Source organism: Acinonyx jubatus, chromosome C2 (genome assembly GCF_027475565.1).
Source record: "Acinonyx jubatus isolate Ajub_Pintada_27869175 chromosome C2, VMU_Ajub_asm_v1.0, whole genome shotgun sequence".
In the NCBI taxonomy this organism is placed as follows: Eukaryota; Metazoa; Chordata; class Mammalia; order Carnivora; family Felidae; genus Acinonyx; species Acinonyx jubatus.
This window is the reverse complement of record NC_069384.1, coordinates 35,158,805-35,184,230: the sequence shown is the minus strand read 5'-3', so window position 1 is coordinate 35,184,230 and position 25,426 is coordinate 35,158,805. Positions and strand designations below refer to the sequence as shown.

General features: G+C 34.6%; 1 long non-coding RNA gene across 4 annotated transcripts in view; it reads right to left on the bottom strand.

The window, feature by feature from the left end:
• Positions 1–6,380: 6,380 nt before the first annotated feature.
• LOC128315144 (uncharacterized) overlaps positions 6,381–25,426 on the bottom strand; it is a 128,909-nt gene continuing 109,863 nt past the window's right edge. For all 4 annotated transcript variants that reach the window (XR_008297595.1, XR_008297594.1, XR_008297596.1 and 1 more), the window contains one exon: positions 6,381–23,593. This is a non-coding gene — a long non-coding RNA (uncharacterized LOC128315144). The remainder of the gene's footprint in view (positions 23,594–25,426) is intronic.

Genomic DNA, 25,426 nt, shown 5'->3' with positions numbered 1-25,426 from the left:
TCTAGATGATTTGGACAAAGGAATTGTCAATATGCTCACTCAATTCACAGGCAATCATAATGTGTTAGGTAGCTAATATTGCTAAAGGTAATAATAAAATCTACAGCAACTTTAAGATTTAGTAAACTGTCAAAAGAAATAATAAAGTCCAGTAGGGATAAATGCAAGGTCACACACTTAAAAATATTGCCCAGAAGGCTGGCAGACCATCAGTACTGAATAAAGCAAGAAAGTGTCAAAACTGATGAAAAATCATAACCAATGTAGTGTTTTGGGTTTTTTTTTTCACTTTTTATACAAATAAAGATTCAGGAAATATGGAGAGTAAAATAAATAGCAATGTAATTTGACTAAAGATTAACAAACAAAATTGTGTCATATTCACTTTACATAATTTTAGTACTAAAAAATGAATCATTAAAGAGAAGGATGAAATCAAAAGGGTAACTGCCCTATTTCCTTTTCCCTCTATCCTTTCAGCACCAGAGTTTAGCTCTATCATGAATTTGGATTGTGAAGTCTATGCTCTGCATAATATATTACACACACACACGCACACACGCACACACGCACATGCACAAACCTCAAAAGAATTTATAACACTCTTTGTGTTGTACAAATTTTTCATAAATTGTAGGATATTGTCCATATCTTTCTGAAAGTTGTATTTCACTCATATTCTGGTTTTGACATTTATCTGTATTATTCATATAAATACAATTCATTCTAACAGCAATATTTCTACATGAACAAGCCCCATTTTTCCTAACCTTTTCTAGGCTGCTTAAGATGTTTTCCAAGTTTTCTTTATTACAAAACGATTAAAAGAAGCATTATTATTCTCTTGGGTATATGTGCATGATTCCTCTAGAAAAGATATCTAGAAGAAAATGTTAAGGTTCTGTAGAATATTAGTATCTCTACTCATTTAAATCCATGTTATCAGCATGTCAGATATTTTTTATCCACATTCATTTTAATGTTTGATATATATCTATAAACAAGTTTTTATAAACACAGTTTATATAATAGCACTTGATTTATCTTATTTTGGTGACATTCTCTTATTAGAACATTAGTTTTAGGGGCGCCTGGGTGGCGCAGTGGGTTAAGCGTCCGACTTCAGCCAGGTCACGATCTCACGGTCCATGAGTTCGAGCCCCGCGTCGGGCTCTGGGCTGATGGCTCAGAGCCTGGAGCCTGTTTCCGATTCTGTGTCTCCCTCTCTCTCTGCCCCTCCCCCGTTCATGCTCTGTCTCTCTCTGTCCCAAAAATAAATAAAAACGTTGAAGAAAAAAAAATTTAGAACATTAGTTTTAATATTGATCATATTTCAAGCTAGACATAGAAAATGAGAAGGTCCAGATAAAAGTGAAATAGGTAGTTAATTTTTATTAATAAATAGATTTCACAAGCATAATCTATTCATGCTGGAGTATGTGGTACAAATATTTTATTAGTCATGCTAAAATTTATGGTTTGCATTTAGCCATATCCCTTTGCATTCATAAACTAAACAGGCAGAAGACCTGAATTAAAAGCTGAGTTGGAATTTGCTTCTGCTTGGGATGTAGAAAGCGAAAAAAGCATTGCCCCCATCCTTAGTATAAGAAAAAAGATACAAAATCATAACCTGTTTTTCAAATCAATTAGCATTAGTTCAAGGAAGGCCAGCCCCTCCTAGGAGAAACAGGATTCCTATATATGTCTCACTGAACAAAAATCAGTGTCAGTAGAGCCGTGGGTCTCTTGGATGCTATAGGAGATAATCTATTTCCTTGTCTTTTCAGCCACCTCTCTTGGCTCTTGCCCCTTTCCTCCATCTTTGGAGACAGCATGTCAAATCTCTCTCTGATCCTCATTTTGTTTTCTTATCTCTGACCATAGCCAGGAAAAGCTTTTCACTTTAAAGACTCATGTGAGCAAATTAGGCCTACCTGGATAATCCAGGATAATCTCTCCATTGCATCTGTAATGTCCCTGTTAACATTTAAGGTAACATATTCACAGTTCTGGGGACTAAGTCTTGGAAATAATTTTATCAGCTAGGGTTGCCATAACAAAATGCACAGACTGGGTGGCTTAAACAGCAGGAATTTATTGTCTCACAGTTCCAGAGCCTTGAAGTCTGGGATCAAGGTGCCAGCATGGTCAAGTTCTTATGAGACGTCGTGCTTGGATAGTAGAGTACCACCTTTTGCTCTGTCCTCAATTAGTAGTAAAAGATCTCTCTTTCTGTTCTTATAAGGTCACAGTATTACCAGATTAGCAACTACTCTTATGACTTCATTTAAATTTAATTGCATCTCAAGATACAGTCCCATTGGGGGTTAGGGCTTCAGCATATCCAACATATTTGGGCAGACACAATTTGGTCCATATAAGACATCTTTGGATGATCCTTTACTACTTGCTAAATACAGTTGACTCTTGAACAACTTGGGGGTTAGGGATACAGACCCCCTGCACAGTCAAAATTTTTTGTATAACTTTTAACTCCCTCAAAACTCAACTGCTTATAGCCTACTATTGACCAGAAGCCCTGCTGATAATAAAAACAGCTGATTAACACATACTTTGTATTTTATGTGTATTATATACTGAATCCTTACAGTATAGTAAGCTATAGAAATTAATATGTTATTAAGAATATCATAAAGAAGAGAAAATACATTTATAGCATTATACTATAAAAAAAACTCAGGTATAAATAGATTTATATAGTTCAAACCCATATTGTGCAAGGGTCAACTCTATACAAATACCATTAGAACTCTCTCACAACTTGGTGAGGAAATGGAAATTCTCCTGCAAATCCCCCAAATTTACAAGGCAGATTTTCATGGCAATAGGAAGAAAGGAAGAGGATCATTTAGAAAACCCCACCCTGAGATGTAGGCAAACATGCCTTGCCTGACTGGGTGAACCATGACATCAGATAACCACCCTGCTTGACCACAAAGCTAGTAAGCATGAAGTATCAACAAAAATGTTCCACTGGGAAAGGGGCAAGTACATGGAGAAAGAGCCCCTTAGTGGCACAGGTGTTCAAGAAAAACTGAAAGTTGAGAGGAAAATTGAAACATTGATTAAAATTCTCAGGCAATAAAAACCAAAAGCAACAAAGATTAGAAAGGACAGAGAACACCACCAGAAACTCCAACTCTACAAGCGACATAATGGCAATAAATTCATATCTTTCTGTACTCACTCTAAACGTCAATGGACTAAATGCTCCAATCAAAAGACATAGGGTAGCAGAATGGATAAGAAAACAAGATCCACCTATATGCTGTTTACTACAGACCCACTTTAGACCTAAAGACACCTTCATATTAAAAGTAAGGGGATGGAGAATCATCTATTATGCTAATGGTCAACAAAAGAAAGCCAGAGTAGCCATCCTTATATCAGACAACGTAGACTTTAAAATAAGGACTGTATCAAGAGATGAAGAAGGGCATTACGCCATAATTAAAGGGTCTATCCACCAAGAGGACCTAACAATTGTAAACATTGATGCGCCAAATGTGGCAGCACCCAAATTTAATAATCATTAATCACAAACATAAAGAAACTCATTGATAGTAATAGCATAATAGTAGGAGACTTCAACACCCCACTCACAGCAATGGAAAGATCATCTAATCAAAAAATCAACAAGAAAACAATGGCTTTGAATGACACACTGGACCAGATGGACTTAACAGATATATTCAGAACATTTCATCCTAAAGCAGTGGAATATACATTCTTCTCCAGTGCACATGGAACATTCTCCAGAATAGACCAGGTACTGGGACACAAATTGGCCCTCAGCAAGTACAAAAAGATAGAGATAATATTGTGCATATTTTCAGACCACAATGCTATGAAACTCAAAATCAACAACAAGAAAAAAATTGGAAAGGTAACAAACTCTTGGAGGCTAAAGAACATCCTACTAAAGAATGAATGGGCTAACCAAGCAGTTAAAGAGGAAATTAAAAAGTATATGGAAGCCAATGAAAATGATAACACCACAACCCAAAACCTCTGGGAATCAGCAAAGGTAGTCATAAGAGGAAACTATATAGCAATCAGGCCTTCCTAAAGAAGGAAGAAAGATCTCAGATACACAACCTAACCTTAGGCCTTAAGGAGCTGGAAAAAGAACAGCAAATAAAACCCAGAACCAGCAGAAGACAGGAAATAATAAAGATTAGCGCAAAAATCAATGCTATCAAAACAAAAAAACAAAAAAACAAAAAACAAACAAACAAACAAATAAAAAAACAGTAGAACAGATCAATGAAACCAGAAGCTGGTTCTTTGAAAGAATTAACAAAATTGATAAATCACTAGTCAGTTTTATCAAAAAGAAAAAGGAAAGGACCCAAATAAATAAAATCAAGAATGAAAATGGAGAGATCACAACCAACACAGCAGAAATAAAAACAATAATAAGAGAATATTATGAGCAACTATATGCCAATAAATGGGCAATCTGGAAGAAATGAACAAATTCCTAGAAACATATACACTACCAAAACTGAAACAGAAAGAAATAAAATATTTGAACAGACACATAACCAGTAAGGAAATGGAATTAGTAATCAAAAATCTGCCAAAAAACAATAGTCCAGGGCCAGATGGCTTTCCAGGGGAATTCTACCCAACATTTAAGGAAGAGTTAACACCTATTCTCTTGAAGCTATTCCAAAAAATAGAAATGGAAGGAAAACTTCCAAACTCTTTCTATGAGGTCAGCATTACCTTGATTCCAAAACCAGACAGAGACGCCACTAACAAGGAGAACTATAGACCAATTTCCCTGATGAACATGGATGCAAAAATCCTCAACAAGATATTAGCCAACTGGATCCAACAATACATTAAAACAATTACCCACCACAACCAAGTGGGATTTATACCTGGGATGCAGGGCTGGTTCAGTATCCACAAAACAATTAACGTGATTCATCATGTCAATAAAAGAAAGGACAAGAACCATATGATCCTCTCAATAGATGCAGAGAAAGCATTTTACAAAATACAGCATCCTTTCTTGATAAAAACCCTCAAGAAAATAGGAATAGAAGGATCATCCTCGAGATCATAAAAGCCATATATGAACAACCCAATGTTAATATCACCCTCAATGGGGAAAAAATGAGGGCTTTCTCCCTAAGGTTAGGAACGAGACAGGGATGTCCACTTTCACCACTGTTATTCAGCAAAGTATTGGAAGTCTTAGCCTCTTCAATCAGACAACACAAAGAAATAAAAGGCATCCAAATTGGCCAGGAGGAGGTCAAACTTTCACTCTTCAGATGACATGATACCCTATATTTAAAACCCAAAAGATTCCACCACAAAACTACTAGAACTGATTCATGAATTCAGCAAAGTTGCAGGATATAAAATCAATGCAGAGAAATCAGTTGCATTCCTATTCACCAACAATGAAGCAACAGAAGGAGAAATCAAGGTATCAATCCCATTTACAGTTGCTCCAAAAACGATAAAATACCTAGGAATAAATCTAACCAAAGAGGTGAAAATCTATACACTGAAAACTATAGAAAGCTTATGAAAGAAATTGAAGAAGACACACACACACACACACAAAAAGGGAAAAAGACTCCATGCTCCTGGATAGGAAGAACAAACATTAAGATGTCAATACTACCCAACGCAATCTACATATTCAATGCAATCCCTATGAAAATAACACCAGCATTCTTCACAGAGCTAGAACAAATAAGCCTAGAATTTGTATGGAACCAGAAAAGACCCCGAATAGCCAAAACAATCTTGAGAAAGAAAACCAAAGCAGGAGGCATCACAATCCTGGACTTCCAGCTATACTACAAAGCTGTAATCATCAAGACAGTATGGTACTGGTACAGAAACAGATCAATGGAACAGAATAGAGAACCCAGAAATGGATCCATAAATATATGGCCAACTAATCTTTGACAAAGCAGGAAAGAATATCCAATGGAATAAAGACAGTCTCTTCAGCAAGTGGTGCTGGGAAAACTGGACAGTGGCATGAAGAAGAATGAACCTGGACCACTTTCTTACACCATACACAAAAATAAACTCAAAATGGATGAAAGACCTCAATGTAAGACAGGAAGCCATCAAAATCCTTGAGGAGAAAGCAGGAAAAACCTCTTTGAACTTGGCCACAGCAACTTCTTACTCAACATGTCTCCGGAGGCAAGAAGAAGTGGTATATATTTGCAATGGAGTATTACTCTGCAATCAAAAAGAATGAAAACTTGCCATTTGCAACTACATGGACTGGAAGGTATTATGCTAAGTGAAATTAGTCAGTCAGAGAAAGACAAATATTATATGACTTCACTAGTATGAGGACTTTAAGAGACAAAACAGATGAACATAATGGAAGGGAAACATATATAATATAAAAACAGGTAGGGGGACAAAACATAAGAGACTCTTAAGTATGAAGAAAAAACAGAGGATTACTGGAGAGGTTGTGGGAGGTGGGGTGGGCTAAATGGGTCAGGGGCATTAAGGAATCTATTCCTGAAATCATTGCTGCACTATATGCTAGCTAATTTGGATGTCTATTAAAAAATAAAATAAAAGCAACGGTAAAAAAAAAAATTCTCAGGCAAAATAGCATTCATCCTAGGTCATCCAAAGCTAGAGGAACTTGAATCTGCTCAGCATTAATAAACTAGCAACACAGACATTCAAACCCAGCTTAACTCCTTAGTAGATTGACATAATCTCCTGCAAAAATGGCCTAGCAAAAGACATATGTCCACATATAGGCATAAATATTCTTTACCTTAGTCTCTGCCATTCTATACATAATATTAGGCATTCACTTAAAAATTCCATCCTATGAAACACACAAAAAGCAATAAAATACAACCCACTGTCAATATGTAAATCCATAAACAGAAACAGACTCAGAGATAACCCAGATATTAGAATTACAGACAGAATTTAAATATCACTGTCATCATCAACATCATCATCATCATCATCATCATCATCATTGATCACCATAACTGATTTATAGGTTAAAAGTTGTAGTGAAAATGATGGCAACAACATGCTTGATCAGATTAGCAATTTCAGCAGAGAGATGGTAACTGAGTCAAAGAGGTGTCAAAAACAAAAGAAACAGTAAAGAGATGAGTTTATTCAAAGTGTTCATTAATAGTATCAATACAAGTGAGGGGGGAATTTGTGAAGTTGAAGGTAATTCAATAGAAATTGCCAAAATGAAAGAAAAAATCAGTGAAAAACATTGAATGGTGTTACATACATGTAAATGGAATCCTAGAAGGTGAAAACAGAAAGAACAGTGCAAAAATAATCCTTGAAGGAATTATGTCCATGAATTGCCCAAAATTAATGAAGGACATCAGAGAATTATATTTAGTAGAAGCATCAAAACAAAGAGCACACATCCAGACACATCATATTCAAAATAGAACACAACTATGAAAATAAAATTATGAAGGCAGCTAGAGAAAAGAAGATATTCCTTGTAGGCAAATAAGGGAAAGTCTAGCAGATATCTTATGAAGCCGCAGACAGTGGAGTTACGTTTATAAAATATAGAAAGGACAAAAAGAACACCCTATGTTCTGTGCTTACTTCTAATGTGTGGGTTCTTTCCCTGCATCAATCAATTCTTCAACACAAGCTAGATGTCCTATTTTTCAACTAAATTCTGACACTATCTACTGAGAGCATCAGATCCCACAGGTTAGGGGCTCAGTCCTATAAGACTGTTGCTTCCTCCACCCCCTCCAACACTTGAGATCCCAATAGCAACTCCAGGTTGTTAACTCTACTTCTGACCACTGGCTATGCATTGGAAGATCCAATGACCCTCCTTCATGGTTTCAATTAATTTGCTAGAGTATCTCACAAAGCTCGAAGAAGCTTTTTATTTAATAGGTTGTTGGTTTATTATAAAATAATAAAACTCAGGAATAGCCACACGAAGAGAAGCATAGGGCCAGGACGGGGAAGGGGCTTGAAGCTTCCAGGCCTTCTCTCAGCACAATACTCTCCCCAAATTTCTACATGTTCGCCAAACCAGAAGCCCTCTGAACCCAGTCCTTTTGTGTTTTTATAGAAGCCTCATTACATTGGCATGATTGATTAAATCATTGACCGCTGTTAATTGATTCAACCTCCAGCCCCTCTCTCTTCTCTAGAGGGGATTGAAAATTACAACTCTCCAATTACATAGTTGATGCCCCAGGCAACTAGCCCCCACCCTTAGGTAGGGTCCAAAAGTTGCTTTATTAACATAAACTGAGATTGAAAGGAGTTTGTTATGAATATCACAACTTTATGGCTTTTATCACTTGAAAAATTCTGAGAGTGTTAGTTGTTCTATGTCAGGAACTGGGAGGAAGACCAAATGTATGTTGCTCATTATAAATCACATCACATCTATCGATCCCTGAAGTCAATGATCTGAGATTTTTCTTCTTTTATAATATAGACCTTTTGTTCTCTAAGTTTCTGAAAGTACTGCTTTAGCAACTTTCCACATATTTTGATTTAATGAATTATTGTTCTCATTCAATACAAATACTTTCTAATTTTCATTTTAATTCTATCTTTGTCATTTAGAAGTATACTATTTAGTTTCCAAATATTTGGAAAACTTCCAGATATAATTATATTATGGAATTCTAATTTAATTTCATTGGGGTTAGAGAGCATACTTCATATAATGAATACTATTAAATGTATTTAGACTCCTTTTATGCCCCAGAATATGGTCCATCTTTGTAAATATTCTTTGTGTAATTGAAAAGAAAATACATTCTCCTGTTGTTAAATGGAATGTTCTACAAATATCAATTAGGGTAAGTAGGTTGGTGTTCCCTATACCTGGATAGATTTTTTTCCTTACTTTTTCTATTAATTATTCACAGAATATTAAACTCTTTAGCTATAATTGTGGATATGTCTATTTCTTCTTGATTTTATTTTGAATATCTGTTAATATGTAACACATTTTTATAATTTTTTTATTTAACTTTTTTTAATGTTTATCTTTATTTTTGAGACAGAAAGAGACAGAGCATGGGAGGGGGAGAGGCAGAGAGAGAGGGAGACACAGAATCAGAAGCAGGCTCCAGGATCTGAACTGTCAGCACAGAGCCCAACGCGGGGCTCAAACTCGTCATCTGCGAGATCATGACCCGAGCCGAAGTCGGACGCTCAACCAACTGAGCCACCCAGGAGTCCCAATTTTTACAATTTTTAAAGAATTCCAAATTGATGTATTTACCCCTTTATGATTATGAACCAAAACTCTATTAGTAGTAATATGCTGTTTTGTCTGAAATTTAATTTGTCTGATGTTATAGCCATCCCAGCTTCTTTTGATTAGTGTTAGCATTATATGCTGTTTTATGTCCTTTTACTCTTAATTTACTTATTCTTTGTATTTAAAACATGTTTCTTATTGACAGCATAGTTAAGTATTGCAGTTTTTTTTTATTCTGATAATCTCAGCTTTTAAATTGGGGTGGCTAGATCATTTATATGTAATATGATTATTGCTATAGTTGAATTAAAGTCTATCACCTTGCTGTTTTCTGTTTGTATCACATATTCTTTGTTGCATATTTCACTTATCCTACCTTTTTTATATTATTTGGATTATTATTTTTATTTCCTATTATACCATTTTATCTTCTTTATTGGTTGACTGACTATAAATTTGTGTTTTATGGTTTAGTCATTGCTTTGGATTTTAAAAAGATATATTTTAAACATACCACAGTCCACCCTTAAGTAATTTTTTGTGATTACACATGTAGTTTAAAATCCTTACAAAATTGTTTTTCATTTTTCTTCTCCTGGCCTCTGTAGAATTGTTGTTACATATTTTATTTCTCTGTATGCTAAATAATCAAAATACTTTGCTAACATTTTTATTTAAATGGTCAACTATCATATTACAAGCTATCCTTTATGAAAATAAATCCCCACAGGATTTCTGGTGTTAATTCTTCTTTGTATAGATACAGATTTCCAAGTACATTATGTTTCTTCTCCCTAAAGGATTATCCTTCACAATTTTTGCATGGCATGTCAGCTAGTGATCAATTCTTTCAGCTTTTATTTGTCTGTAAAATCATTTATTCCATCTACATTTTTGAAGGATGCTTTCACTCTATATAGAATTCTAAGTTATCCTTCTTTTTCTTTCAGTTTTTTACTGATGTTGGCCCATGGTCTTTTGTATTGCTTTCAATGATAAAGCATGGTCATCCTTCTTTTCTTTGTTCTTTCATATATAATTTATGTTTATTCCCTGTGGATAATTTTATGATTTTGTATTAATTACAGGGTTTAAGCAATTTGATTATGATATGTTTTTGTATTGTGTTTTTTTTTCATATTTCCTGTATCTGGAGTTCATTGAGCTATTTGACACTGAGAAATTATAGTTTTCATAAAATTTTAGTAATTTTATACCATTATTTCTTCTATTTTCACAATCCAATTTAGTTACATTCAGGTGCTTGAAGTTATTACATAACACATTGGTGCTCTACTTTTTTCAGCATTTTTTTCTGTATTTTTCTGTGTCTTTAAGTTCATTGACCTGTTTTCTTCAGTGTCTAGGCAGGATGACATAGATTTCATATCAGGGATTATATTTTTAATCTTTATTAAATTGAAATGTGATTTATACATATGTATTATACATATTATGATATATACATATATTTGACTATATATATATATGTATATATATATATATAATGTTTTCTGTGTTTCCACTTAATCAGCTCAAACTTTTCTCATCTTCTTATATGAAATGTAAGTGCATAATTATGTTAATGTTTTGCCTATTTACTCTATTTTATGTGTCCTTCTGGGTCTGTTTTCATTGATGGTTTTAGTTCTCATTATGGGTATAATCTCTTGCTTCTTTTCAAACCCAATACTTTTTGATTTATTGTCAGATATTGTACGTTTTACCTTGTTGGGGTGTTCTAGTACTATTATAGTCCTATAAATACATAATATATATAATATATGTATAATATATATGTATACATACATAAAATACATAAATAAATGAGTGTTTTTGGATTACTATTAATCTCTTTGAGCTTCATTTTGGAATGTGTTTAGGTTTGATATTTTTTAAGCTTCCTTTTCTATTTTATTAGACTGGAGTGTAAGTGTTTTACTCTAGGGTTCGTTTTGCTCTGCCTCTTAGGCAGTATCTCTGAGAACTATCCAGTGCCCTATGGTAAGAATGGTGAGCACAGGAACTCTTCCTGGTCCTGTGTGAGCCAGGTGATTGTTCCATCTGTTTCTTTTGGGTGGTTATTTCCCTGGCATTGGGTTATGTTCTTACCTGCATTTGGTGATACTATTTATCTGAATACTCAAAGAGGTCTCTTAAGGTCTTCAGAACTCTTTCTGGAGCTCTCTTCTCACCTCTCCAATTCTCTGCCTTGCAAAATTTATCTGTGTGCCCTTCTGGATATTTCTGTTCCATCCCCTCAACACATAAATGCTGACAGGCTCCTCCTGGCTTCCCCCTCTCTGCAATATGACGTGGGGACTCTCTAGCCAGTATTTTGGGTCAATAACAGCACTTACTTTATTTCTCCTCCCTCATCCCTCACAGATTGAAGTCCTGCACTGCCTGATAAGCAGTGTCTAAATACTATTGTTCCCCCTACCCCAACCCTTGTTTTTAAGTTGTTTTAGGTAAAAAGTAAATTTTGTCCCTGTTACTCCATCTTGGCCAGAAAAAAGTCCAAAAATGGTGAATTTTACTCTAGGCAAATCACACTCAGTAGACACAACTTTAAAAAATAAATGGGTATATCAGCTTTTAATGGGAGGGTGGGAAGGAAGACATTAGTTGATTTGGTGTTGCTGTGAAGAATTTCTTAAATATCTGGGTGAAAACTCTTTGGAATAAGAGAATGTATGTTTTAACCAGTGATCTATGTAAAAACACCCATATGGCCTAGATGGTTTGACTTAGCTGTCCCTAGTTTTTAGAAATGAATTTTTTAAAGAAATGCTTATTTATTTTTGAGAGAGAGAGAGAAAGAAAGAGAGAGCACTCATGAGCTGGTGAGGAGCAGAGAGAGAGAGAGGGAGAGAGTTCCAAGCAGACATCACACTAATCAAAGCAGAGCCTAATACAGGACTTAAACCCATGAACCATGAGATCATGACCTGAGCTGATATCAAGAGTCAGACACTTAACAAACTGAGACACCTAGGTACCCCTTGAAATGAATTTTAACAGCATAAAAGAAATTGGACAGCAATCTCAGGGACACACAGAAATAAAAGATTCAATAGATTCAACAAAAGATTATTTAGGCCAGAAATAAATAGGCTTTTCATTAAGTAAGCAAACACATCTCAAATGTTTAAATCTATCATTCATTGCCACTAAGTAGGAATTATTTACTCCAAATAAAAATACTGACTTTTCCACAAATTAATTTACTGTAGTACTAAATGAAGTTAGTTTTGTTTAGGAGAGAAGCAGCAAAGAGTGAGTTGTCTTTGTAAAGCAACCCAAGCAATGGGATGGGGTGGGCTTGGGAAAGCAGAGGGAAGAATTAAAGAAATTACACAGAGATGCATTACAGGGGTTAAAGTCTATTTTAAACACCTGCAATTTTTCCAGGAGTTTTGATGGAATTTGTCTACTGAGCTATGTTTCTTTTTTTTTAATTTTTCTTAAACATTTATTGATTTTTGAGAGACAGAGAGAGACAGAGCATGAGTGGGGAAGGGGCAGAAAGACAGAGGGAGACACAGAATCCAAAGCAGGCTCCAGGCTCTGAGCTGTCAGCATAGAACCCAACGTGGGGCTCTAACTCAGAGACCATGAGATCATGACCTGAGCCGAAGTCAGACGCTTAACTGGCTAAGCCACCTACATGCCCCTACTGAGTTACGTTTCTCAAACATCCCACAGTCCAAAAGCAAATTGTTTACCAGAATAAGGTTTGAGCTCATGGAGTCAGTTATCTACACCCAGACCCTCTTGTTTATCTCCTTTTAAACGTTAAGTAAATCACAGCTAATGTTCTCTCCCCCTGGCCATACAAGGAGGACATGTTCATTGTTAATAACATATCATGATAAGTGTATAAATAAAGAAAACTAAAGTCACCTACAATCTCCTCTCTTTGCCACCACATAAATAGCTGTTACTACTTCTCTCCATTCTAGCATACATAATTGGTGCACTTATATTGTGCATTCAGTTTATATCCTGATTTTTGCAATTATTATAACAATTTCTTACAGCATGTATATGTTTCACAAGCATTGTAATGAGTACATAATTATCCATCCTCTATTTTTGGACATTTATATTTTCATTTTTCAGTGTTATTAATAAAGCTATGCTAACCCATAAATCTTTATTTCATCTTCCCTTTCTTAATAGGAAAATTTGTACATGCTGTTTCAAAGTTAGAATCTGATAGAATTTCTGAGATAATGTACAGGTTTATTGTTCTGCTATCATCAAGTATTACTGTCATTTGTGATTATATGTGATTTACCTGTATATATTTAATGAGATTATTTTTAAAATAATTTGCATGAAACTTTCTTACAAACTAAAAAACTGATGCCACCACATAATTTACCTTTTATGTCTGCAATCACCTTTATTACAATTGTATTATCACTGTAAAATCATGGACAACTAGTAGTAGGAGAATTTCTGACCCATACAAGTAAATTAATCTCATAACTTCAGAGACATTGTTTTTGATTTGGAAGAGGGTTGTAGATTTTGGTAAGAGTTTTTAGCTATTTCAGAAAGTGAACGTTATCTTTTAAATATACAGAGCTAGTTGTAATAAAAAGAATATTCTGGTAGGTTCTGGTAAAAAAAAAATGCCAAAAAACAGTTTTAAAAATAGTTTGAGAAATTTAGCATGCTAATAGCTCCCAAAACAATTACTTAACAGAGGAAAAAAGCTTACATGAATATATGGAATTTTGAGTGTTTGCTCTTGTCACTCATTTATAATATTATAATGTTAAGCAATGTTACAAGCTAGAAGAATTAACGTGACTTGGGTTAAGAACATTTGACTTAATCTCTTGAAAATTGTAGGTACTTGCAATATTCCAAATTGCTCAAGTGCTTATTTGCAGAGATTTGTTTTCCTGGACCTCATTAAATAAATTACTGTTTTTTAGCCTACATGTAGTTTCATTGTGCTTACCCAGCTACCTTTGGAGAGACAACTCCCAAGGAAAGCAGGACAATTGTGTAGCTCAATGAGTGGTGATAACAAATAACTCCCAGTGAATCATTTAACAAAGCATCATTACACATCTCTAATTTGGCTACAGGAGAAGAGGGAACAAATCCATGTTGGATATCTAATTTTCCTACTCTTATTTTGTTCATAGTTTCTTGTTTGCTTGTTCCTTTTGTCTTCATGTATAAATATCAACATATTCAGATACTCTTAATAGAGTATTTTAATATACCTTACTACACTCTACTTCTTAAAATCATCATAAATCTTAGTACACAGAGAAAACTTTTCCAATCATAATTAGCAACAGGGAATGAGGAAACAAAAAGACTTTGTGGTAATTTTCAGAATGTGAAATGGTTCTTTTTCCATTGTTTTCAAAAAGGGTATAGATATTTATCAATCACTTAGGAATATAAAATCAAGATGTATGCATATTCCTAGCGAGAAGAAGAGGCAAATAGACTTGCTTCTGCAAATGCATCTGTAGGTGACTAACTATCATTCCATATTTAAATGCATGCAATATTATTTTCCACTTTTATGTCTAAATTGATGTCCTATGAGTATTGAACAGTTGGGATTGGTTAAATGCAACTAATAACAAAAACTCCAAGTCGAAATTGTGTTTCAGATTGCTTTGTGCCAAAAGGAGGTGTCTTGTCCATATATAAGGTAAAATGTCCATATACTTTACCTATCATGAAATCTCACCTTTCCAAATTTGATAACCTATAGTAGTAAAACTTTAGATTTCAGAGAACTATAAATGTTTATAGCACTGCACTTGATAATTTAAAGTAATGCATTGTAGAGTAAATCTATTTCATTAGGGTAATCTCTGTCCTTATCTTTAATGAACTAAAATATAACTGGATGCCTCAAATATAAATGTTATATCAATAAACATCTTTATGGTATAAATATAATATGGAAATGGCATAAATAATAAGTATTTACATAATAAAAACTTACATATGAATGAAATATTTTCTATAGATTAACCATACTGTTCCCTCAAGCCACTGTTTGCAATCCGTTGTACTTCAGGCTTTTTCTCAAGCTGGTTACCTATTAGTTTATTTTATTTCGTATTTTGAAACTCCTCCATAACTTGATGCTCCCCCAAAAAATCTGAAAAATAGGAGTACAGTTTTGGTTTAACCCTCACCTCATGTGACTTTTCCATCTCTACTCTCAATAACAAATGATTCTGTGTGAAATATGGAGTTCCCTCTTCATTTATTTGGTCTACATTTTTGTTCCTGTCATCCTTTGTGACACACATGATGTAGCTAAGAGAAGCCCATGATTGGAAGACTGACTCCAACAATAATAAGACTTCAGGTGAGTTTTTATTTCAGTTACTACTTCCTCGTCTACAATATGAGAGAGATACTGCAATAAACATTATCTAAGCTTCCTCTCACTTCTAACATTTTAAGATATACTCTTTTCTTTTGCATTGGTGAGTAGTAGTCCATTGTGCATATATATGACATCTTTATACATTCATCAGTTGATGGACATTTGGTCTCTTTCCATAATTTGCCTATTGTTAATAGTGTTTCTATAAACATTGGGGTCAGCAGCAACTCCTTTATCCTCTGGGTAAATTCCTAGCAGTGCAGTTATTGGGTCATAAGGTAATTCTATTTTTAATTTTTTGAGGAACCTCCACACTATTTTCCAGAGTGGCTGCACCAGCTTGCATTCCCACCAACAGTGCCAGAGGATTCCCCTTTCTCCACATCCTTGTCAGCATCTGTTGTTTCCTGAGTTGTTAATTTTAGCCACTCTGACTGGTGTGAGGTGGTATCTCAATGTGGCTTTGATTTGTATTTCCCTGATGATGAGTGATGTTGAGCATTTTTTCATGTGTCGGTTGGCCATCTGGATATCTTTTCTGGAGAAGTGTGTATTCATGTCTTTTGCCCATTTCTTCACTGGATTATTTGTTTTTTGAATGTTGAGTTTGATAAGTTCTTTGTAGATTTTGGATACTAACCCTTTATCTGATATGTCATTTGCAAATATCTTCTCCCATTCTGTTGGTTGCCTTTTAGTTTTGCTGATTGTTTCTTTCACTGTGTAGAAGCTTTTTAGCTTGATGAGGTCCCAGTAGTTCATTTTTGCTTTTGTTTCCCTTACCTTTGGAGACATGTCAAGTAAGAAGCTGCTGTGGCTGAGGTCAAAGAAGTTATTGCCTGTTGTCTCCTGTAGGTTTCCTGTCTCACATTAAGTCTTTCATCCATTTTGAATTTATTTTTGTGTATGGTGTAAGAAAATGGTCCAGTTTCATTCTTCTGCATGTTGCTGTCCAGTTCTCCCAGAATGAAATCTTGCCATTTGCAACAACATGGATGGAACTGGAGGGTATTGTGCTAAGTGAAATAAGTCAGCCAAAGAAAGACAGATATCATATGATTTCATTCATATGTGGAATTTGAGAAACTTAACAGATGACCTTAGGGGAAGGGAAGGAGAAATAAGATACTAACAAAGAGGGAAGCAAACCGTACAAACTCTTAAATACAGAGAACAAACTGAGGGTTGATGGGGATGGGGGTGTTGGGGTTTGGGGAATATGGGTGATGGGCATTGAGGAGGGCACTTGTTGGGATGAGCACTGGGTGTTTTGTGTAACTGATGAATCAAAGGAATCTACTCCTGAAACCAAGACTACACTGTATGTTAGCTAACTGGACAATAATAAAAAACAAAAAACAAAAAGCAAAAAACAAAAAAACAAAACAAAACAAAAAGATGTACTCATCTCTCTCATAAAACCATGGAAATGTCTATGGCATTTCATGGAGCTGCATTTAAAATTATGTCCTAAATCATATTGCCTTTGTAATGAGACAGATTTAAACAGGGGCACATGTTTTTGTTGTTGTTGTTGTTGTTGTTCCTAAATCCTTTTATAGGTAATAGCATAACATACTTTGAGGTTGAACATTACTAAATTTCCCACTGGTGTGTCATCTTTTAAAAGTATATATTAACATAAGTGAAGTGCAATTATGTCTGTTGTTCCTGTGTAATTAATAATAACCCTTCTTATTTTTAAAAGAGCCTAGTTGGGACAATAAATTATAAAAGTATCCTAATCCTTATCCAATAGATTTTTTTAATTGCAAATATTCTTAAAACCTTAAAATAGATCTCACTTCTAGTGGAAAGTATCATTTAAAACCTTTCTACCTTCCTCTTGACTATCTCCATCAAGCAAAAACAGTTTCTGGAAATGATACATTAGAAAGAGGAAAGAATTTACAAAACATGAGATTTTTAGGAAGGGCAACTCTTCTTAATACCTGGAGCTTCTGAAGGTGGTAACAACATGAACGGTAGCAGCAATGACAGTGACAACAAATAACAATTGTCCTATGCCTGTGCTATGTTAAGTATTTTTCAATTCTTATATCATTTAATTCTAAAATTATCTATGCAGTAGGCACTATATTTATTTTAGAGAGAAAGAGACTGCATCTTCAAGAAGTTAAGAAACTCTTTCAAACTTGACAGGTTAGAAAGATAGAGCATGAATTTGAAGCCAGGCAATCTGTCTTCTTAATGGGGACTCAAGTACATTGAAAGTTTGAAAGGAAACTATACACTTTTCTGAGATAATCATCAATATTAACAAATTCTAATGTTATTATTAACTTCTGAGTTTGTTTGGGACATAGAAACTTTGTTGTGAAGATAAATTATGGATGTCTTTGTGTTCCCTCACTCTACTTATGAGGCATTTCTAGATGTTATAATATCCTTTCCTCTACTAGAAATATAGAAAACTCAATTTACATTCTATTATATTTCCGTCAAACAGTTATATAGTAATTGGTGACCAGTGAAATATAAGCTTAATTGAGAACTAGACTTTAAAGTTAAGGAAGAAGTAAACCATGTAAGATATTGTACAATGATAAAATAATCATAGTAAGCAAATAGTACACCTTATTATACATATTTATTCTATTCCCTATTTTCTCTTGCCATTAACTGGAATTAAGACATTTCAATTTGAACACACAGTATATAGTAGTAATAAAATATTAAGTGGCAATAATGAAATTATCCCTTGAAATGTCAAGTGATTCATGAATCTGATTGGAAAGAAGACTATAATAAGATTGTCTTGTGGGTAATATGAATGGAAAGAAGCTCCTCATATGGGATGCTAGAAAATATCTCCAATTGCTCTCCAGTGTCCTTTGTGTACAAGGTTTTGTCAAATCACCAGAATCAAGAGAAACCAACCAATTTCCAATATTTATAACCAAAGAAACAGAAGGCCTAAAGCCCTTTAATGAAGTCAAGTAAATGAGGTCACTGTAATTGATGCCCTTTGATCATCCATGAGATTCCCATCCAGGAAAAGATTAAAAAAAAAAAAAGGTAACATGCGGAATATAGCACCCATACACACATACACACACTCGCACATGTGCACATACCTATGCAAATAAACACTGCTACCTATTAATAAGTTTATTCCTTCAGCCTACTTAATTTGGTTGAGCTCACACACATGAAGGAGGGAATCTAAAATCAGAGTACATGCTTTGTACTTTTGTAGTCATGTCTTATCCAAATAGACTCATGCATATCAGAGAGAAACATGCATTCATGACTTTCATTGACATTCTTTGTTTTAAACATTGAACTATAAAATTTTTTACATTGCTATCATCAAAAACTAAAAAACAAAAAGGATTTGTTTCCTAACCAATAAACACAAATAAATTAGATTTGAGGGTACATTTAACTGGGAAATTAATTAGGGCTCATAAGGTCAATATAAATGACAATAATTTATGAAAATAAAAAGAGTTTAGGAGAATAGTACCTGAACCTTTGATTCACTAACTTGTTTTGGGTAGAGTTTCATTTAAACTCATTTGGTATGCATATGTGTATTTATATGTATATGGTTATGTATATGTTTATGTATATGTATGTATGTAGGTATGTTTTCATTCATTCATTCACTCATTCAGTGAAAGATGAATACAAATGTGAAGATCCAGCCCTAAGTGTCTGCTGACTCAATTCAGTGTTTAAACCATCTTACTCACTTAATGATGGTTTGCTTATAAACTTTTGCCAAAATGGATCTTGAAACCTTATACCACTTTTCACAAAGTGAGTTCTTTTTTGCTCTCGAATGTATTAAATAATTATAAGAAGTGGCAATTTTGACTTGACTCATCTGTTTCTGGCCAGAGAATATCATAAAGAATAAATTGAACTGTGCACCATATTTCTGTCAGCCCCAAATGTTTTTCTCATATGCCTAATATCAGCATTAGGGATCAAGAGGTAGCATCTTCTATGAATCTTCAATCTGGTCGGCCCAGGTTCTACTTCCATATATGTTGAAATACTCTTGTGTTTAGTCTTTTCTCACCCTACCCCACCCTACCCTCACTTAAAGATGTTTTGGCATTATACATCTATACATCTGGTTTTAAGAGCAGTTTGAGTATAAGACATCCATAAGCTTCAAGGCATAGAGGTTGCCTGCCTAAAAATTGCTCACCTGATTCTCTGTCACCTTCCAAGGAAAGTCTCTCTCACACACCTCCTTCACCAAATCCTTCTTTGGTGTCAAAATGCCATAAATATTCATTATATTACATTTTGTCAATAGATTTGTTAACTTCCAACTTATTTATTGCTTATATAAAAGTTGTTTTCATCGTTCAATTGATTTTTATAATGCTTTAAAAAAATTTTAGTGTCTATTTTTCAGAGAGAGAAAGACAGAGCACAAGCGGGGGGAAGGGCAGAGAGAGAGGGAGACACAAAATCTGAAGCAGGCTGCAGGCTCTGAGTTGTGGGCACAGAGCCCAATGCAAGGCTCCAACTCGCCAACCATGAGATCATGACCTGAGCTGAAGTTGGAGGCTTAACTGACTGAGCCACTCAGGCGCCCCTCATTCAACTGATTTTTATTTCTCTTAATAAAAATTATTTGGATATTTTGGGTTTGATCATAATTTCATTCCTCAAAATTTATGGAAATATTTTACTCATGTAAATGTGTGGCAGATTTTAATATGTGGCAGATATTTCAGAAACAAAGTAAAAAAGTGAGAGATGGGGCACCTGGCTTTCTCAGTCAGAAGAGCAGGCAACTCTTCATCTTGGGGTCATAAGTTCAAGCCCCACATTGGGTTAGAGATTACTAAACAATAAACTAACTAATTAATTAAAAAAATTAAATCCAGTTCTCATTTGCAGCACAAAATACAAAACTAAAACTATTGATGACCCTGACTCACCAAGGAAAAGTTGCATTTATGATAGGTTAGGCTTGAGAGGAAATAATGCTATATTCTTGGGAGAAAAATCCAGAAAAATTAATACTAATACAGCTTTTATATAAATAATATTTGTATATTATATATATATATAAATATTTATATAGAAATATTTAGTTACATTCAGCATTCAATAACAGAAAGAATGACAAATTAATTCCCTATTACAATGAACTACTGAAGTCTTCAGTTTAAAAAATTCAAAATCTATTGATACATACATAATGCCTTGGTGCATATTAAAATAGTAGCAGTATTTGTTGCATCCTGCTCCAACAAGGTTCCTAGCTATTCCTTGAATATATCAGTTGGGAGACATGTTTCTGCTTTAGTCTCTTTGTTTACATATTCCCTCCTTTACCAAATATCCATTTGATTTATTCCATTACCTCCTTGAGGTCTTTGCTCAGATATTAACTTCTAAATAAGGGTTAGGCAGACCATCAGTTTGTACTTCAACTTGCCCCTCTCCTACCTTGTCTAGCATTTCTAAACCTTCTTCCCTCTTCTGCATTTTATTTTTCAATAGAAGGTATCGTCGCCTTACATACTACATAAATGATAGCTAAAACATTATAGATTATATAAAATAGTTATTTGGCTAATAATGAGGCCTATTGTTTAGTACCTGGCTTCCCCACTGTATATACTCTAAGAGTAGAAATCCTTGGCTTTTTGTTAACTAACACATTTTAAGGACTCAGTGAATATTTGTTGCCTAAATGAAAGAATAGACTATTCAGATTATCAGGTAATTAGACTTTGTTTAACTGTATTCATAATCAAATTTATCCCTTATGTTTAGCATATAACAGATAATAGCTAGAATGAAAACTAAGATAAGAAAGAAAGCTTAATATAGAACCCAGGAGAGTATTAGACAAAACATATACTTGTCTAATTTGAAACAGAAAGTGAATTTGGACTTCCAAATTAACACGGGGAATTGAACACACATTTTATATATATTCCCTCATGAAACTCAGGTTGAGAGGAAAAAAAGCTAATCCTACTTCAAAAAAGTATAAGAGGATAAAACAATAGATGAGTAATATTTTGAAAGGTGAAGAACATGAAGAAATTAGCAGAGAAAAAAACCCGAACAACAGACCAGAACGAGTAAATTCTAGTAAGAAGCAAATTGAGTTTCTCTGTTGAAGCCCCCAAATCCCCAAGCTTTGGATGTGCCTGATAACTAGCAGGGAGATGATGGAGATACAACTGAAACAGAGGATTCGTTAGAAAGTCTATGTTAGGAACAGACTATATTGTCTTCCCCATGTCAACCAGGCTGTCTTCTAAATATGGAGTAAATTGACTATTTACTCTCAGTGCCTGACTTATTCTGTAAAGAAACTTAGCTAGAGGGTGCAAACTCAGGGATCTCAGTCAAAGAGTAGTACAGGGAAAAGCAAGTTCCGAAAAGAGTGGGGTTAAATGAAAATATTTTCATTGAATGATTAAAATTTCCAACTTCCCTGGACTGCTCAGTTTTAGAATGATGGTAGTCACACATCAACATCCACTCTCTTCCATCACTCCACATCAGTCAGCAACTAAATGGTTCCAGAGAAAAGACTAACGCATGCTCACATTTGGGATTTCCCTGCCCAGGTATCCTAACAATTGGCAAGTCCCTGAGGAATGACAGTGAGAAACAATATAAAACCTGGAAAAAAAAGTGCTTGAATAAAAAGATAGTGATAATCTCCAAACATGGTGAAATATTTTTATTCGTGAAACAATTAGTTGTTAAAGAAGAGGACATAAAAAAAACCTCTTTAAAATTAAAATAGGAGTTAAGGGGTGCCCGGGTGGCTCAGTCAGTTAAGCGTCAGGCTGTTGATTTTGGTTCAGGTCATGATTCCAGGTTCATGGGATCAAGCCTTGCATTGGTCTTCATGCTGAGTGTGGAGCCTGCTTAAAATTCTCTGTCTCTCTCTCTCTCTGTCTCTCTCTCTCTCTCTCTCTCTGCCTCTCTCCCCCACTTGTGAGTTCTCTCTCTCTCTCTCAAATTAAAAAAAATATGTGTCAAAATAAAAAAAATCTTGTTTTTTGTATCACTAAGAACATTAAATACAAGTAATACTGTAGAAATTATAGCAAAACCAACAGCAAAACCAATATATATATTATGTATATATTTGCATATATATACATATATATATATATATATATATATATGCAAAATTGCAAAGAAAAATAAGAAAAGTAGAGTCTGATCTAACATATAACTAGTAAAAATCCCGGAAGGAGAGAACAGAGAACATGGAGGAAAGAGAGTCATCAAAAGCCTATACAAGGAAGTAACTTAGGCTAAAGAGAACAGCTTTCTAGACTGAGGGTATCCAGAACAAATAATGAACAAATGACTCATGTTGAGCATATTATTGCACCTGAAATTGTGAAGGTCTGAGATTTTATCCACTTAAATGTTAGTCTGCCTGCAGATCTCCAGGTGAGAGATTGAATCTTTTATTATTCATGGCAATTACACCAGTCAGAATAGCATCGAAATACCAGTTTCCACACCCCAGTTCCCCAAAGAATGATTCAAAGGACAGGGCCTGCTCTAACCTGCATGTGCAGTAGAATTGCACCACAAGAAAAAAAACCTCCAAACTCTAGCAATTTGTACAGGGAGGATAAGACATCTGGCCCACCTACCTCTGGTGAGATTGAGAGAGAGAAGAGAGGAAGAAAGGCCTCTGTTTTTGGAATCTAAACAAATCATCTCTAGAAAAATAAGAAAATTTGTGCCTTTACTTCATCTCTTTGCAATCTGAAGAAAGTCCCTCAGGAAAGTGAAGATTTTAAATCGCCCCAGAGAAATAGACAGTTTCTAATGTCCAATGCATGTTTGTCTTTCAAGAGTACCTTTAAACTTGGTTGTCAGTAATCCTTGTTCAGTAAATCACAATCAATGTAAAAATATTCACGGACCATTATCTGCCAGCACATATTTTCAAATTTCTGAAAAAGGAAGATAAAATGAAGATGTTAATAGAGAGAGAAAAGAAAAGATAAATACATGTAAACAATTGTGCTAACATGGCATTTGATACCCCAACAAAATCATCAGAAGTGCGATGTCAAGGACCAAATGTCTTTGAAGTTCTAAAGAAAAATAATTTTAAACTGGGATTCTTTATTCAGTAAAACCTTCAGTTAAAAATAGTGGTAAAATAGAAATATATTCAAGCTTCCAGTATCGCAAAAGTGTACCATTCATGCAAATCATCATCAGTACTTTTGTAGAAGCCATATTCTAGCAAAATGAAGGAGAAAACTGGTCCAGAGAAGATCAGGAAGAGGAAGAGCCAGCTGTGCTGCTGGCCTACAGAACACGAGCACAAATAGGGACAAAGGGATAGGGGACACCAGGAGGACCGACTCCAGGAAAGAAAATTAACTGGAACTGGTACATCACCTGATGTGCTTCGCCATGTGGGGAAATTGTATTCCGATAGAAAGTTTGGAAGAATTATAAATAGCAATATATAAAATACCCGAGAAATGAAAAGTGAAGTAAATAACTCTAAGAAAAAAAAATATACAGAAAGAAAATGGTGTCGTGGTACACTGCTTGGCACAATGCTAGAAATGTCTAAAGACACATCAGCATGTGTTGAATTCAGATTCCGGCACTCATTCACAACATTGTGAACTACATTGAGTAGTTTCATTAAACTCCCTGGGCAAGTTTCCCAATATAAAAATAAGAATCTTTTACCTAACTTACATGAATATTGCGAACCATAAATGATACAATGCACGCTAAGTGATTAGGAATGTGGTAAGTGTCCAGGGATGCCTGTGTCGGTTGGTTAAGCATCTGAATCTTGGTTTAGGCTTAGGTCATGATCCCATAGTTTGTGGTTTTGAGCTGCACATCAGAATCCAGGCTGTCAGCGTGCTGTCTTCTTGGGATTCTCTCTCTCCCTCGCTCTTTGCCCCTCCCCTACTCTCTCTCTCTCTCTCTCAAAATAAGTAAACTTAAAAAATTTTTGAGAAGGAATGTTGTAAGTGTTCAGGAAATATTAGGCTGATTAGTAGCAGTAGTAGAAGTAGTGACAGTAGTAGCACTTGACTTTTTTTTACCAGAACCAATTTTTTTCTCTTTTTTTAAATATTAGAATTGTCTCCTGAGATTTACCCAATGACACATTAACTAACTGGTACCGTGGAAGAATTTTCCTGCCATTGCCTTACTTATAGGAATAACCACAAGTATGGTTTCTATCTCTATTTGGAGATAGTGATCATCTAACAAAGTTTTCATGGTTTTGTACAAATTCTTTACAGAAAAATATAGAAACTTCCTATTACTATAATTGATCTCTTTCTTTTTGTCAGAAATACCAGTGACTCTCCACATTGTCATTAGTTGCACTGTTTATCATAAAATAAAAAAGCTCAACTGATAACTCTTTTGACGACTAGTGGATAGGGATGATATTTTCAAAGTTCTGGAGACATTAAATCAATTTTTAGGAGAACTACATACAGAGCGTTTTTGAATTTGGGAAATATTTTTTATTGACATGCTTTGACATAAAAGTTCATTCCTTTCAAAACCTCAGTAATGGTAGTTGCATCCATCCAAACTCCTTTTTTTAAGGCTACTCTCTCTAAGGAACTTCTTCCAATTAAGCATTATGGAAAGATTAAACACACATTTTTTTTTCACAGATATAAGCAAAAAACAAATTACTTCCCTGTGAAATCTATAATACATTTTAATTGGATACAAAACAATGAAGCATAAATATGCATCAGGATCACAAAGATGAACTGTCCTTGTCT